At 45.5% G+C, this 16,081-nt stretch overlaps 1 protein-coding gene and 1 long non-coding RNA gene across 6 annotated transcripts in view; one reads left to right on the top strand and one right to left on the bottom strand.

The window, feature by feature from the left end:
* LOC309334074 overlaps positions 1-11,904 on the top strand; it is a 120,484-nt gene extending 108,580 nt beyond the window's left edge. For all 4 annotated transcript variants that reach the window (XR_014152837.1, XR_014152838.1, XR_014152839.1 and 1 more), the window contains 2 exons: positions 8,695-9,176; positions 11,149-11,904. This is a non-coding gene — a long non-coding RNA (uncharacterized lncRNA). The remainder of the gene's footprint in view (positions 1-8,694; positions 9,177-11,148) is intronic.
* GPR50 (G protein-coupled receptor 50) overlaps positions 1-16,081 on the bottom strand; it is a gene marked incomplete at its 5' end in the record, with an annotated part of 73,633 nt that overhangs the window by 17,569 nt on the left and 39,983 nt on the right. The window lies entirely within an intron of this gene.

Here is a 16,081-nt window from a genome sequence, read left to right as displayed (position 1 = left end):
CAAAATCTGAGGGATTTGAATTGCGGTTTACATAGAGGGAGCTTATTGTGTATAGTGTTTACTTAATTGAAGTAAAATTGGTTTTATATGGGTGTTTTAACTTGGAACTGTTTAAATTGTATTGTTTATGGATAAATTTTGATGTATTGTTTTAGATATGGGCCAATGGCCGTAATAAATCAAACTAAACTGCTTGCTGTCAGGTCCAACTCCAATGCAGTTAAGAATAGAGCTGGCTAAAATTTGGAAAACCAAACATTCCATTCAAATTGGGTTGGGGAGCATAGTGTAAGAATCAGTGGGAGCACCCCCACCCTTTGCTAATCCCAGAGGTTGTGGGGAATTTTTTTTGGGGGGGGGGTTCTTACTGGAGCTCTTCAAAGCTCCATCAAGGTAGCAGCTGCTATCTTAATGCCCCAGAATGCCCTATTTTGACAAGGAACTTGCAGGGCTGAGGGGCAGATGATGGCCACCACAAAAAAAAGATGGCAGCCCCCGGGGGTATCATCTGAGCCACTCTGGCCTGCACAGCCTGCAGTTCTCTTCTTTGGTGCTGTTATGTATTCAGACTGGCTGCAGTTCTCACTCTGGGCCACCAGTATGCAAATGAAGGATTGAGAGTTGTTTTCACCGATTGGGTAGTTCATTGGACATCGTTACTGTTACAAGTTATTGAGCATTATATAAGGCAGTCAGCTTCGCTGTTGTTCAGAGACTTAGAGCAGTGCTAACTGCTCTAATAAAGGGCTGTGTCTGTCACCCATCTTTCTGACTATACAACAGGTACAAAGGTTAAATTCCAAGTTTACAAGTGGAGCACTGCCTCACCAACCTCAGTCTGTGCTTAGTCAAACCCCATCTGCCTGTTTCTTCCTTAAAACAACCCCAAGGGAGAGAGGAGGGGAGGCTGCTCCAGCCAGAGCCCACCATTTCCACTGGGGGTGCAGAATGGGGTCTGTTTCTAACCAGCAGTTTGCAGGTGGCTGCGCCCTGGCCAGATGAGGAGAGCCAGCCACTCCTGCATGGTGCCGGGATCTGTAAGTGGTTCAGCGTGTGGATTGGGTTCGGCTTCCTCTCCATGACCACCAAGGAAGGCTGCCTCAGGTTAACGTGCCTTGTGTCAATGAGGCCAAATGCATTGGTTTATATAGTTGCCAGAAGAAAAGGGATGCTTCCCTAGAGTGTGTCCAAAGATTTAAATGCTACCCCTTCTGGTTTTGTATCCATCTTAAAAATAAAATAAAATACAGTAGCATTGTTTCCCCTCTATTCCCTTCTTCGATATTTAGTATGTGTAAATATCTTATGTAAATCTTTCTGGCTTATTTCCAGTTTTCCTTTTTGATGATTGTTCACAAACTTGAGGGTGTGGGAAATAGCCAAAGCATGTGGTGGGCATTTGCACCAGAGGGGCATAGAGGGGGGGCACCCCCTTTGCACCTTGGTTAAGGGGTGGGGGGAATTTCCCTATCTTCCTACAACCAATGAGAGAATTGGACTTCTGAAATAACAGTGATTTATCTGCAAGCCAAGAGGATCAATGTTCTTGGGGGGGGGATGTTGATTGCAGCTTCTTCCACCCACTAGTTTGCAGAATTGTTTTGAAAATTCTTTAGGTCAGTCTCCCAGGCCTTTTTTTAAATGACAAGATGGTTTCTAAAACTCTTCAGCTTGGTCTTGCAAATAAATCCCTGCTTGGAATAGGCAATATCATTACCATTTTAGACAGTGATGGACACTATGCATTTGGGGCAAGCCGTGTGCATTGCAGTCAGGCTGGTGCCAAGTCTGCACTCAGGGTCACTGTGGAATAGGGAGCAAGCACTGAATATATTGTGGGTGGGAGGGGTGGGGGGATCATGACAACTTCTTGCGTGACTGTGTGGGGTTCTTTTCAGAGGTGGGAGGGTCATGTCTGAGCTGCAGGACTCTGTTCAAGCAAGCAGATATCTTGCTGATTATGTCTGGTGGCGACATCAAAAACCCCCATGACTGCATTCCCCTCCCCTTTGCTATTTTCATTTTTGTACCAGTTTTGGAAAACGGTGGAAACAAATAAAGAATATGGATCATTTTTTAAAAAAACCACCACAAGGGGCAGCCCTTTACTGTCAGTTTCCTCCTCCTCCTTAGTCTCTGTTTTGCCCCTGTAGAACAGAGCAGGGGACAAAACTAGAATGAGCCCATTCCACCTGCCATTGGTCCACCTACCATGGGGCTCCCTGTCTTCTGGCCCTTCAAGTCCCAATACGGAGCAGTCAGCAGCCACGGTCTCACACATCACTTGGGATTCCACTCTGAGGAGCTGCTTGCATATTTGAGCCTTGGCACCTGCACAGCATCCTGGTGCAAGACCTCATTCCCTGACAACTCCCTTACAGATGGCAGAAGGTCATTCAGCAAATGCAAACCCCCAACATTCCTGTCTTAAAGGTAAAGGGACCCCTGACCATTAGGTCCAGTCGTGACCGACTCTGGGGTTGCGGTGCTCATCTTGCTTTATTGGCCGAGGGAGCCGGCGTACAGCTTCTGGGTCATGTGGCCAGCATGATTAAGCCGCTTCTGGAGAACCAGAGCAGATCACGGAAACGCCGTTTACCTTCCCGCTGGAGTGGTACCTATTTATCTACTTGCACTTTGACATGCTTTCGAACTGCTAGGTTGGCAGGAGCAGGGACCGAGCAACGGGAGCTCACCCTGTTGCGGGGATTCGAACCACCGACGTTCTGATCGGCAAGCCCTAGGCTCTGTGGTTTAACCCACAGCGTCCCACATTCCTGCCTTAGCTACCAGAAAGTGGTAGGTGATGGCTTATTAGGGCAGAAGGCAATGGCAGCTTTTCCCACCCAAGCCATTACTAGTGGTCAATGCCTTCTGGAGCATTTGCTCACGCACACACACCCCAATCTATCTCAATGGCTGGGAATGAGAAGCTTTTGGGTCATTAGGTAGGACAGAAGAAGTTTCTGCAAGTGAGAGATGGGTTAAGTATTCAGGAGCCTTGTGCTGCCTTTCTGATATCTGTTTCTCATATTACAGTAAGTGTCAAGAGCCATGCCAGTAACACACACACATAGCTGGACTGCTGCTGCTGCTGCTGCACATGTGCTTTGCACATGAAAGATCTACACAGCCTAATTTCAGATGTCTTGGTTCATGTGTCACAAAGAACAGCAGTGGGTGTGAATGTTGTTGTTTAGTCGTTTAGTTGTGTCCGACTCTTCATGACACCATGGACCAGAGCACGCCAGGCACTTCTGTCCTCCACTGTCTCCCACAGTTTGGCCAAAGTCATGCTGGTAGCTTCAAGAACACTGTCCAATCATCTCGTCCTCTGTCGTCCCCTTCTCCTTGTGCCCTCCATCTTTCCCAACATCAGGGTCTTTTCCAGGGAGTCTTCTCTTCTCATGAGGTGGCCAAAGTATTGGAGCCTCAGCTTCAGGATCTGTCCTTCCAGTGAGAACTCAGGGCTGTGAATGTGGACAATAACAAAGTGGTGGCTGCCAGGGCTCCACGGAAAGTGTTGTGCTCCCGAAACGCTGGTGGGGGTTCCTCTCCTGCTCCACAGAAAGTTGGAAAGTAATCATGCTGGTGGCAATTCAGTGTGTGTGTGAGGCCAGCACCGCCATGGCAAAAAGGGATGGGGGAGTTCTTCACACAGTCCCCAAAGCATTTGGAGAAGGAGACCAAGGTCCCTGAAGAGCCAGGATGCAGTGGGATAGGGAAGTGCAGAATAAAAGCTTGTCCCTTGTCTCCTCATCCTGCTGAAGACAAATCATCTTTTGAAGGTGATCAGATGCCTTGCCCAGGCATAGGCAAACTCGGCCCTCCAGATGTTTTGGGACTACAACTCCCATGATCCCTAGCTAACCGGACCGGTGGTCAGGGATGATAGGAATTGTAGTCCCAAAACATCTGGAGGGCTGAGCTTGCCTATGCCTGGCCTTGACTCTTCTTCTGACAGATCTTGCCATGCTCAATGTCTGTTCCTCACCAAGTGGTATTCAGATGCATTCATTAGCTGCAATCTTGCTCCTCTTCTATGCATTCAGTCAACCTTTGGGAAGATGGTTTGAAAAGATGTACTGGTGTTTTGCAAACAAGTGAATATCATTCTGTGCCCTTCTGCATTTGTGAGTTTGCACCGCTTCTTATTTTCGTCATCTACAACTGATCTTGCTTATTTTTGTTGTGTGAGAGTTTTTTTAAAGCAGGCTTTAGGGGTTTTCACTATTTATATATTGATTCTAAATTGCTTGTATGTAATTGATTTAATTACGCGCTACTTTGATAGCACAGCACTGAAAAACAATATATGCATTCTGTAAGCATATTAGTACTGTAGTTACAAGTGAATTAAGTGCAGGCACAGGGTGGGCTGAGGAGTCGATAAAGATTTTCTCATGCCAGTGACTTTGTTAGACTTACTTGCAAAGGCAGGGCAGACAGAATTCTCCACATTTGCAGCACGGGATAAAACAGTCTGTAACAGACCAAGTTATGAGACCAGGTTAGCAAGAGCTTCTCTCTACAGTATCTCATTCTGCAAGTGGGAAAGCCCAGTCTAACTCACTTTACCTCCAGCTTGTTTCCAAGCTCACATGAGAAGCTGAGCTTGGGAACATGCCTTCAGGAACTGAGAATGGAATCCTTTTTAGGGATCAGCCAGTCAGTCATGCGGAGTAAGCCCCCGGCTTTGATTCTGGTTTCCCTTTCTGAGTAACTCAATCTTCCGCCAAGGATCATATTGTCCAGTGAAGAAGAGAAGCAAAGTTTGCTGGGAAAGCTGTATCCTTCCCTTGCTCTTAAGCATCCTCTTTTTCTTTTCTTTTTTGAAGTGGCAACAACCATTAAATAAGAAAACTGCCCACCCCCCTACTTTCCCTGCACATAAACAGTCCACCCAGAATCTTAGGCTGCCTGTTAAGCCTTTTCTGCCAGTCATGGATTAATGTTCCTTGGAAGAGAAGGGTTCTCATGTGCTTGGAGCTGTGTTTTGAAGCAAGGAAAGCTGGACTGAATCAAGGAATGTCACTGTTGCATGCACTCCAATCTCCAAGCAGTGAGATACTTTTGAGGTGCCTGCACAGACCCGAGGTTGGGTTTCCTTAGAATGCAGGTTACTGGAGACTACTGTGTCATTGGCGATACAGTGGTACCTCAGGTTACATACGCTTCAGGTTACAGACTCCGCTAACCCAGAAATAGTGCTTCAGGTTAAGAACTTTGCTTCAGGATGAGAACAGAAATCGTGCTGTGGCAGCGCGGCGGCAGCAGGAGGCCCCATTAGCTAAAGTGGTGCTTCAGGTTAAGTACAGATTCAGGTTAAGAACGGACCTCCAGAACGAATTAAGTTCTTAACCTGAGGTACCACTGTATATGGTTTTACTTACACACATATGCAGACTGAGTGTATGATGGCTCATGGCATTAACACTCCAGCAGACCCTGCTTCTCTACTGGGTTTCCAGGGTTCGCCAAAGTTATAGCTTTGGTTTCAGCACAGAAAGCAGGTCAAGCCTCTCTGGGCTCCTTCAGACGCCATTTGCACTGTACACTCATCTTCAGACATGTGAAGGCTTGCAACATCAACCCCGCTGTGTGGGAATCCCTTGCAAGACAACCACAGTGCCTGAAGACAAGGCAGGTTGTGTATCCACAACAGTGACCAGAGGAGAAATGACTGCTGGGAGGAACGCAGAGAGGAGAAATGCCATGGTGAATCTGCAGCAACACAGCCACACACCTTCATCTGCCCCAACTGCAGCAAAACATGTCTCTCCCGTATTGGTCTCCACAGGCATAACAGGCACTGTAACCTTCCAACAGTTTGACTTCTCCCCCGAAGACACACTCTTCCATTGCCTCCCAAGACAGACAGATGCCAACATCTTGACTTATGCTCATGATGGTATAAAGGTGGTTAAATGCAATCTGGTTTCGATGCCATTTGCACCTGCAAAAGGTTTGGGCTAGACATACTGCTTTGCTTCCAACTGGTGCACGTCCTCTTGCTGAACTCCTGCAAGAGTTTACACCAGACTGATCCTTGGCCTATTACTCTCCTACACCTTGCAGGATTGCATCGCCTCTTGCCATGGAAGGTGGCAGAGAGGCCCTTCTCCTTTCTTCTGGAAGCATCTCAAGCAAGTAGTCTCTATGACAACACAGTTTTTCTCGGTCAACTCTTTTTAGTCCCTCAAAGAGGTACATGATAGGCTTGGCTACATCCATTAACTTAACAAAGGCTGCATTTACACAACCTTTTTTTTTCTAGAATCAAAGGGGATCAAGTGCTTGTTTTTTCCATGTAATCCACATATAACCAAGATCTATTGCATACTTTTTTGCCCCTGAAAAGTGCTTCTTGAGAAATTGGCTTCATGCCTAAAATAAAAGCTCGCTGCATATTGATTCTCCTTTACCCTACAGCAGAGGTTTTCAAACCTTTTGAGTCTACGGCTCCCTACATTCTTTCTGCACTCAATGTGAGGAGGCACTGCTGTGGGGCTCAGGAGCCCAGTTATGTCACCCCTTGCCTGCAGAGCTGGCAGCCTCTCACCCTTATTCAAACACCCTCCCTTGTGAAAGGTTTCCCCAGCCTCCTCTCCCCTCTCCTTGGGAGTCCTCCGGGCAGCAGCAGCTGCTGCCCCTGGTCACTGAGCTGCTCCTCCCTGCCCCAAAGAGAGGTGCCTCCTCACACTGCCCCACAGGGGCCTGGGAAGAAAATGCCCCCAGCCTTAGTGGCCCAACAGAGACTGGCCAGAGGTGAACGTGAGGCCAGCACCTTACCTTGGGAGGCAGCAGTGGGCACTGCTGACCCTGCATGGCAGACTGGCTCCCCTTCAGCACCAGGCACTCAGCTCCCAGGCAGGCCTTCCACACAGCAAACATAAGAAAGGCCAGCACAGTGCCTGCCTGCCTGGCCTCCCACTGGTCTGTCCATTCCCAACAGCAAGGGCTGGAGGACTAGCTGGCTGGGCTCCCTCCTCTGCTTGCTTGCTTGCTTGCTTACTCATCTCCTGTCAACCAGCACCCCCTGGCCAGCCACAGAGGCATCATTCACCTGGGGAGCTTATAGCTGGTGCTGCTGCAACAAATAGCTGTGCAAGCCTCCGGAAAGCAGAGACACGAGAGGGCATCAGAAGGAGGGAGGGAAAGAAAGAGAGAGAGAGAGATGGAGGCCAATGTTGCCCATGGCACCGCTGACCATTTTTCAAGGCACCCCGGCACACTGGTTGAAAACCACTGCCCTACCATATGACCATGGAAAAAAACAAGTGAAAACAGATTTAGGCTGTGTTAGCAATGTAGGGGTGTATCTTCAACTACCTGTTAACTCCGGGTGTATACCAAGATTACAATCATGACTTCCTTCTTCATTCACCTGGGCTGTATGTAGGGAGGAAAAGACATGGATAACCTAATCATTGGATCAGTTACAGATAGGTAGCTCATACCAAGAACTGACTTAGTTGGTCTTTAAGGTGCTACTGGAAGGAATTTGTTTTGTCTAATCATTGGAGATTGAGTACTTGCTTTTTTCTATGTAGTCTACACACTAGGTTTACTGCATATTTCTTGCCCCTGAAAAGTGCTTCAAGAGAAACTAGTTGCATTACAAAAATAAATGTGCACTGCCAATTAATTCTGCATTGCCCTGTACTCAGCGTATTTTTCCCCAACTGGAGCTCACCAGAGCTCGGCAACGGCACCTCTCAGGTGGGTACTATTGCCATTCTAAGAGAAGAAGGGAGAAGTTCACAGTGAGCTCTGGCACCTCTTTTTCTAGAAAAGTAGCACTGGCTGTACCATGTCTGTTTGAAAACACATGTGCGCCTACACCTGCCCAATGATGTGGGAGGGCATACCTCAAGACTGCAGTTACCACTTCTTTCTTCATTCACCTGGGCAGGGAGGGAAAGGTATGGGAAACGTAATCAAAGACATATCAAGTAACCACACACAACATTGTGGATGAACGATTCTGGATTAAGGAAAAACTACATTTTGGTGCTACAGACAGGTTAGTGTGTATGAAGCCCAAGAGACGGGTTTGACCACTTCAACAGTTCCTTCAATATTTTACAGGTATAAAACTACAGAGGGGACCCAAAGGTAACGTCTAAACCAACCAACCTCTCACCCCATCCTATAATGTAATGATATCTTGCTTTCGATGCGAACTCTCTTCAAAAGAATCAATAGCCAACAAGGCATATGAAGCTGGAGGAAGAGACAAACAAGCAACAAGCTTCAGCAATGATTCTTCTTGTGCACAAAAAATTGTGCCCAATTTTTTCTCTGGAATAAGAAGATGGTGAGATAAAGCCAACAAGCTCAAATAAAGCTGGCAAGGATGAAGGTGCTTCTAAAGACACCTGTGCTAACAAGGACTCCTAAGTCTGCTAATTCCATATCTTCGCTCAGTTTTATTTGCTCAGCCAAAGCTGTGTGCTATAAAGAATGGAAGAGCGTTTTCTGCTGCTTCTCTGCAAGTTCCACAGATCTACTTTTGCCTGTGTTGGAGGTGTAGAAGGCAGGTGATTCTGATGCTATCTCTGCACCAGGTGCAACTCCGTCATTACATTAATCCTCTTGCAGAGATGCTGCAGAGCTGAGGGTGCTTCTTGCACCTCTTTCCCCAACACAAAACTGTCCTGAAACAGGATCCCTGTGTCTTTTCCCCTGCAGAGTGAAAAGCAACCTGGAGATGGTGACTTTGAACAGAAGATAAGCGGGGAAGGAGGATATGCAGCTCATGGCAGTCCTCTGAAACAAGGAGCTCCACGCAACTGCTTTTCAACTGAAAACCAAACAAAAAAGCATCCCTCCAGGTTTGCCAGTTTCTGGTTTTCAGAATAGGCTGCTTGATTTGAACTGACTATCTATTGCCAGATACAGGAAAGTGGGTCCCCACCCCCTCAGCAGGCTTCAATGCATTTCCCTCAAAAAGTTTATAGGGCATATATATACCAAAAAATCATGCAAACAAGACTGTCCTTGTAATAACAGAGAGATGGAATCAGCAGCACTTTTTAAAAAAACTGGATTTTTTTATCCTGGGGTGATGAGAGAGGCAGAGAAACTGTGATAATACTCCATTACACAGACCATCCCAGGCCCGTCTTCAGAGTCTCTGATCGTTTTATTGGAGAGCTCTGGTTTTTTAACAGGTAAGTTGCAAAAATTATCACTGTTTCCATTAATCTATTATTGCTTTCTGAGGTTACCCCCCTCCCCCCTTTTCTCTTTATTTTACATCCTATAACTTTTTATTTCTGGTCAGTGGGCTGTAAATTATTAACATTTAGTTTGATGTTCAGAGGGGCAGGGCTGTAAGCAAAGAGAGCATGTCGTTTAGTTTGGTTCTCATCTATCAGAAGTTTGGGAAATCTTTGTTCAAGCCATTCCAGATCATTGGTTATAAAACTGGGTGTAGAACTCGAAAAAGGGGGGGGAAAGGAGTGGGGGTGGGGAAGGATATTTTAAAACTCATTTTAACCATGGTAATGGCAACACCATTGCCTGTCCCAAAAGCCTAACTACTTTCCAGTCCTAGGAGAAAACATTTCTCAGAACACAAAGTCTTCATTATAACAGATGAGCATGCATTGGCTGCCAGCGCGAGACAATCCAATTAAGAGTTCTTTACTTTGCAGCGTCACTTGGAAAGTTAACGTGCATTAAGTGTAATTCTGGGGGGCTGCCTGGCACACCAGATTATAGCATTTCATCTTATTTAATGATACTCAGAATTCAGCTAGGCAGACTCCTTCAACACATCCATTAAGGTTTGATGGACCGAGTCCTGTGGTTTCATAAATGGCAACAGGCCCAAACTCTCACTTAAGCAAGCTTGGTTTAATGGTTTTTTAAAAAATAAAATAAATAAGAAAACCACTTCCTTACAAAATGTATAACCCACCTGGAAGGAATAGCAGTAACTCTCAGTCATTGCCATTGCCAGACTGTTAACAGCTGCCAGCAAACAAATAACACTGCATGCAAACGCCACAGTGTTTACGAAGTCATCTAAAATGGTGTGGGGAACCAGATCCAGTCACCAGGCAAGATCCTTATCTCCATACACCCACACACCCCACAGGTGGGTGGAGCTTATCGATCATTGGGTCTTGTGTGGCTGTGGCTGGTAGGGCAGAAAACAGGGAGCCCAAACAGTAGCTGGAGCCAAACAGGCAGAGCCAACTAATGCACGTTTTGCCCCATTCTCCTCCCTACTGAGTTCTGCAAGGGACAACAATGAGACTAGAGAGGAGGAAACTGACAGAGTTTCCCAAAAAAATGGGAACTACTCTGGGAACTGTGGTTCAGTGAGGGGAATAGGGAGTCTCCTAACAATGCTCAGCATCTTCAACCAGCTACAGTTCCCAGGGTTCTTTGGGAGATGCCGTGGCTGTTTAAAGTGGTATGATACTGCTTTAAATGTGTGGTGCAGATGCGATCTAGATTATTCAAGGAAAGAGACCTCAGGCAATTTACTCAATTTACATAACATATAAATTGGTGGCTATAGAACTTCTACATTCATTTAAACTGCCTGGATGTAAAATGTGTCCCCCCCCCTTTCTTTAGCATTGTTTAAATTTCTGCAAGTGCACCCAGTTTAACTTGGTAGAGCAAGTTCTGAAACTGATTGCAGTTCAAAAATGTGACACCTTGTTAAAAACACACAGAGATACACGCACACACTTTTCCTCATGCCAAGTCAACTACAGAATTCATAAAATACCAGGTGGCACCAAATAAGCTTATCTCACAATAAATCTGTTAAGTATTTAAGGTGCCACAAGACTTCACTGCGGGATTTTTTCCAAAGCACACACACAAGCAAAACCTTACTGGACCAAATTTTAATAACTGTTCTCTTACATTCCCTTCTCTTTATGGGATTTGCTCTCAGTTCACAGAGGGACACAGTCATCTGGCTGACATCACTGCCAGTCCAATAAAGTGAAGATATACAACCCACAACAGCAAGAAATATCCCTCTTGATGTTGTTGCTTACATATTTCTGCCCTTCAGATTTGGCTCTTGTCCTTCCATCAACACTGCAATGCTTTCAGCAATTATTACTTAGACATTGTTTTGTTTCTTGAAGTGTTTTGTTTTTTAAATATGCTTAGGAAAAGCACCAGCGCATTCATCCAAGCAAGATGCCGCAGCAGTTGAAAGCAGCAAGCCAGGCATCTCTTTGGAACTGGCAACCAAGAAGCTAAAGGCAATGGAACAAACTGTTTTCACTGACACTCAGCCAATGACTTAAACGGAGGACCCCCCCCAAAAAAAAAGAACAGATACCCACCGGACACTGAAAAGCAAGGCGTGAGTCCCAGAGGGCACAGCTTGCCAACATGCTATCATCAACCTGTGTCTTTTGGCTCTGCTAGAATATAGCCTTTATTAGGACTGCTGCTGAACACTGCCCAAAACATTGATTTGCCAGTAATTAGTTCATCCAGATAATGCAGAACAGGGAACTTGTGGCTCTCCAGATATTGTTGAAGTACAACTCCTGTTGTTAGAGGGAAGGGCGTAGTGGAATGTTGGACTGGGATCAGGGACATACACACATAAATCCCTCCTTAGCCACAAATCTTACTGTGTGACTTTGGGCTTGTCGCTCTCTCTTTCTCTGTCATAACCTAACTCACAGGGCCAGTGTAAGCATAGAATTAGCAGAGGGAACATGTTTAAAGGCTACAGCCCATGCTTATTATCTGTATCTTTTGATGGTAATGTAGAAGCACCTTCTAAAGACTTGATTAGGTTTATGCTTGTGGCAACAAATTAAATGATGGTGCAGCAATGGGAAAAGGCTTACAGTTCCAAATATCTAGAACTGGTGCACCAAACTTCTGGATTTAGCAATAAAGGAGAAACTGACAGGGGGTTGGGCTCGATGGCCCTTGTGGTCTCTTCCAACTCTATGATTCTATGATTCTATGTCACCTTAGAAACCCAAAGGAAACAGATTCATTTTGAACACCTTGGTATTATTACTTCTTTCATTAATCAGGAAGAGAGTGAGACACAATTCCCAGTCACGTATATACAGATTTAGGACTCAAAAAGTTCAAATGTGTAACTGCAGTCTGGAGTCAGGAGATGCTACTTTTAAGGACGGTCCCCAAGATGACCTAAATGTCAGAGAAGTGCAAACTATATATGTGTGTGGGTGTGTCCTCACCAGCAGCTGGGATGTTATCCTAGGATGTTATCCTGCACTGTTATATATGGATTTACATTTTAGGTGTGTTTTATGCTGGTTGTGTTATCTTGGAGTATTATTTATCTCTCAGAATAGTATTTATTTTTTATTTTATTTTATTTTATTTTATTTTATTTTATTTTATTTTATTTTATTTTATTTTATTTTATTTTATTTTATTTTATTTTATTGAGTTGGGACATAAATACCTTGAACTCATGGGAGGAATCACAAAATTATGAATGTAATAAATAAGTGTGCAAAGTCCAGGTGAGGCTGAGGTCCATGGAAGTGAACAGCAGTCACAGGGGGGCAGGTTGGGCTTCAAATGACCACAACCTATATGACTACTCTAACTACCAGTTGCTTGCAATGAGTGACCAAGCCTGAAGCAGCAGCTTATATTGAAGGGGAAACTATGGGAAAACTTTCTACATGTAGAACTCCAAACCATAATTTGTGTTCCAAGTAAAGCATGGTTTATGCAGTCTCTCTCTTCACTGACTTCGCTATGAATCTCAGTAACCTAGAACAGCTGGAAGAGCATCTCAAACCATGGTTTTGTTGGTTCAGCTTAATGCCAAACTACAGTTAGCTGAAACTGTGATTTGCAGACAAGCCTCAAACAAACTATGGTTTCAGGTCCTGATTTGGTGGGCTCAGATGATAGCATTATTCAAGATACCATGGCAAATTATTGTTTGGCATTAAGTCTGAACTGGATTCCATATTCTACAAAAAGGCAGCACAGCTGTAAACGCTGAAGTCTGAAGAAGCAGCTGTTGCCTTCTACACATTTATCCAATATGCTACCTTGTAAACTTTCAGCTCATTGCAGATTTTGTCCCCACCCCACCCCAGCCTGCAAGTTGATGCAAACAAATTGATTTATTCATGGGTCAAGCCACCGTTCTGTCTGTTAAAGTATTCCCCATAAATTCTTTTGGTTTATTGTACTGCTAGGTCATTGCTATAAAAGAGCTCATCTCATTTTAGACAGAAGCTTTCAAAACCATGTATTATTCAGAATTAATAAGCTCATTATGCCACTCTCAGTCCATGGCTAGAAATTTTTTTGGAAGAATGATGGGATCATCATGGTGCTATTGCAGTAGATGGGGATCATTTTACAAGGAAGCATTTCCGTTTCAAAACAACAACCAGGCAGACAGGATGCATGTGTCCCAGATTCTACGCACGCTCAAGCATCAATGCTTTTTGCATTTAGTAAAGCCTAAGCTAAGGACATGATTCTGTTTCCACACACCCCATTTAACACCCAAAATCCTATGAAGTGGGTTCAGCTGAGGGACAGTGACTGGCTTCTCAATCCTAGACTAACCACTCTGTCGCACTGGGCCTCGTATTGACATGTCCTGACACATTCACAAGACCAGCCACCAGGCCAGAAATGCCAGCACAGAATTTAACACATGGTAAAGTGAGGGACGCGGGTGGCGCTGTGGGTAAAAGCCTCAGCTCCTAGGACTTGCCGATCGGAAGGTCGGCTGTTCGAATCCCCGCAGCGGGGTGCACTCCCGTCACTCGGTCCCAGCGCCTGCCAACCTAGCAGTTCAACCTAGCGCCTGCCAACCTAGCAGGTGCAAGTAGATAAATAGGGACCGCTTACTAGCGGGAAGGTAAACAGCGTTCCGTGTGCTGCGCTGGCTCGCCAGATGCAGCTTGTCACGCTGGCCACGTGACCCGGAAGTGTCTGCGGACAGCGCTGGCTCCCGGCCTCTAGAGTGAGATGAGCGCACAACCCTAGAGTCTGTCAAGACTGGCCCGTACGGGCAGGGGTACCTTTACCTTTACCTAACGTGTCACTTCACTGAGGGCAAGTGCAGTCTTATGCTTAGGAGGATGAATATGGATTCAAAACTGTTTCCCTGGTTGTCGTTCCAACACTTCTGAGGCTGAACCTATGGCCTCCATCACTGAACCTTGCCTTTTTCCAGATTTTATGGAGCTTTATCCTATATGTGTGCATCCCCATTTTATCCCAGCACAGAATTTAATTTGCACACAAAGGAATGTGACTTTATTTTTATAGAAAGCAGAGATTTTCCTTCGATCACCCACTGAGATTTGTTCTATGATCCCAAGTGCTGAGAGACAATCAAAATGTCAGTCGCTGGCAATATCATTTTACACAGGGAATGCCTACTTTCCTAGAACAGCAGTCCAAATCCAGAAGGCCCCTGCAGCTTAAAGGCAATAAATCAAATTGGATTCTGGCCTCATTGAACCCACCATCTATCAGCAATCCTGATAGAGGACAGAGAGCCATCCAAGGTACAATCAAGGTGTGCTTTTTCATCCTGCTACTGGTAGAGAGTTGGGGAGGATTCGACAATGACAACAGAGAAGGCAATTACTAGGAAGATGGCTTAAAAGGATTGTGTGTGTGTGTGTGTGTGTAGTCTTCCTATTAAGGCATAGTCCTACTTTGGTATTAAGCAATACATGGAAATGATGTGAAACCAAAAATAACCCAACCTCCTGCCTTTCTCCAAACAATAAAATCATAATATTAGTCAAACTGAAGATCTTTATCCATGTGTGTGTGAGAGAGAAAGAGAGGGAGGGAGGGAGGGAGGGAGAGTGATACTAATAGAATCCTAATCCCCTAATTATATATATACTCGGGGATTTCCACACATTTCTTTGAAAATGCTCAGGCAGACTCATGTCTACAGCAGAGTACTCACTCACGTTGTGCTAATTTAAGCACATTCTGTTTCCACTCACTTGTGGCAGGAAGAATTTTTCAACTTCCATGCCATCAATATTAAGCATTTTGTACAGCCCTTAAAAGAACCCACCTGTGGCATTTCAGGAGCGCCCAGTTCCCAGGAATGGTGATTCATGCATTGGTAATTTCAAGATTCAATTGTTTCAATGCACTGTTATGTGGGGCTGCCCTTGGCCCTGGTCCAGAAGTTCCATCTGGTGCAAAACACGGCAGCTACCGAAACACTATCACCAGTGCTTAAGAGCTTTCACTGGCTGCCTCAGGACCATGCAGGCTAGGGGAGAAACCAATTACACTTGCCCTGGGTCTCAGAGAGCTAAGCAACCAGGGGGCCCTGCCAGGAGCCTGCCAGACTATGCTGTCATGCCAATAATGCCCCATGCCTCCCAGCTGACCAGAGACTTAATGGGCAAAATGGGCATGGGCAAAATGGCCATGCTTATCCAAAATCTGAACCTGCATTACTGAATACTAGCATGTAGCTCATAGCTTCCAACATTTCTCTGATGGAAATAGGAACATCCTAACGAAAAGAAGGGATTTCGGGATCAGATCAGAAACTGGGATGGCTTCTGTAAATCCGGGAGTGTCCCTGGAAAACAGGGACACTTGTAGGTGCAGTTAAGGTTGGCGATAGTGGCAATGGTTCTATATGCGGTAATACAGGGGTGCGGGTGGCACTATGGTCTAAACCACTGAGCCTCTTGGGCTTGCCGATCAGAAGATCGGCGGTTCAAATCCCCATGATGGGGTGAGCTTCTGCTGTTGTGTCCCAGCTCCTGCCAACCTAGCAGTTCGAAAGCACGTCAATGCAAGTAGATAAATAGGTACTACTGCAGCGGGGAGGTAAATGGCGTTTCCGTGTACTCTGGTTTCGGTCATGGTGTCCCGTTGCGCCAGAAGCAGTTTAGTCCTGCTGGCCACATGACGCAGAAAGCTGTCTGTGAAGAAACGCTGGCTCCCTCAGCCTGAAAGCGTGCCGCTGAGTGCTGCAACCCCATATTCGCATTTGACTGGACTTCACTGTCCAGGGGTCCTTTACCTTTACTGTAATATGTTTCAAAGACTGTAAAGTATTTTTGTACCTTGCTCA

The sequence above is a fragment of the Podarcis erhardii genome (genome assembly GCF_964252035.2).
Source record: "Podarcis erhardii genome assembly, chromosome: Z".
Classification (NCBI taxonomy): domain Eukaryota; kingdom Metazoa; phylum Chordata; class Lepidosauria; order Squamata; family Lacertidae; genus Podarcis; species Podarcis erhardii.
The sequence above is the reverse complement of the archived record's forward strand: the minus strand, read 5'-3'. Positions and strand labels throughout refer to the sequence as shown.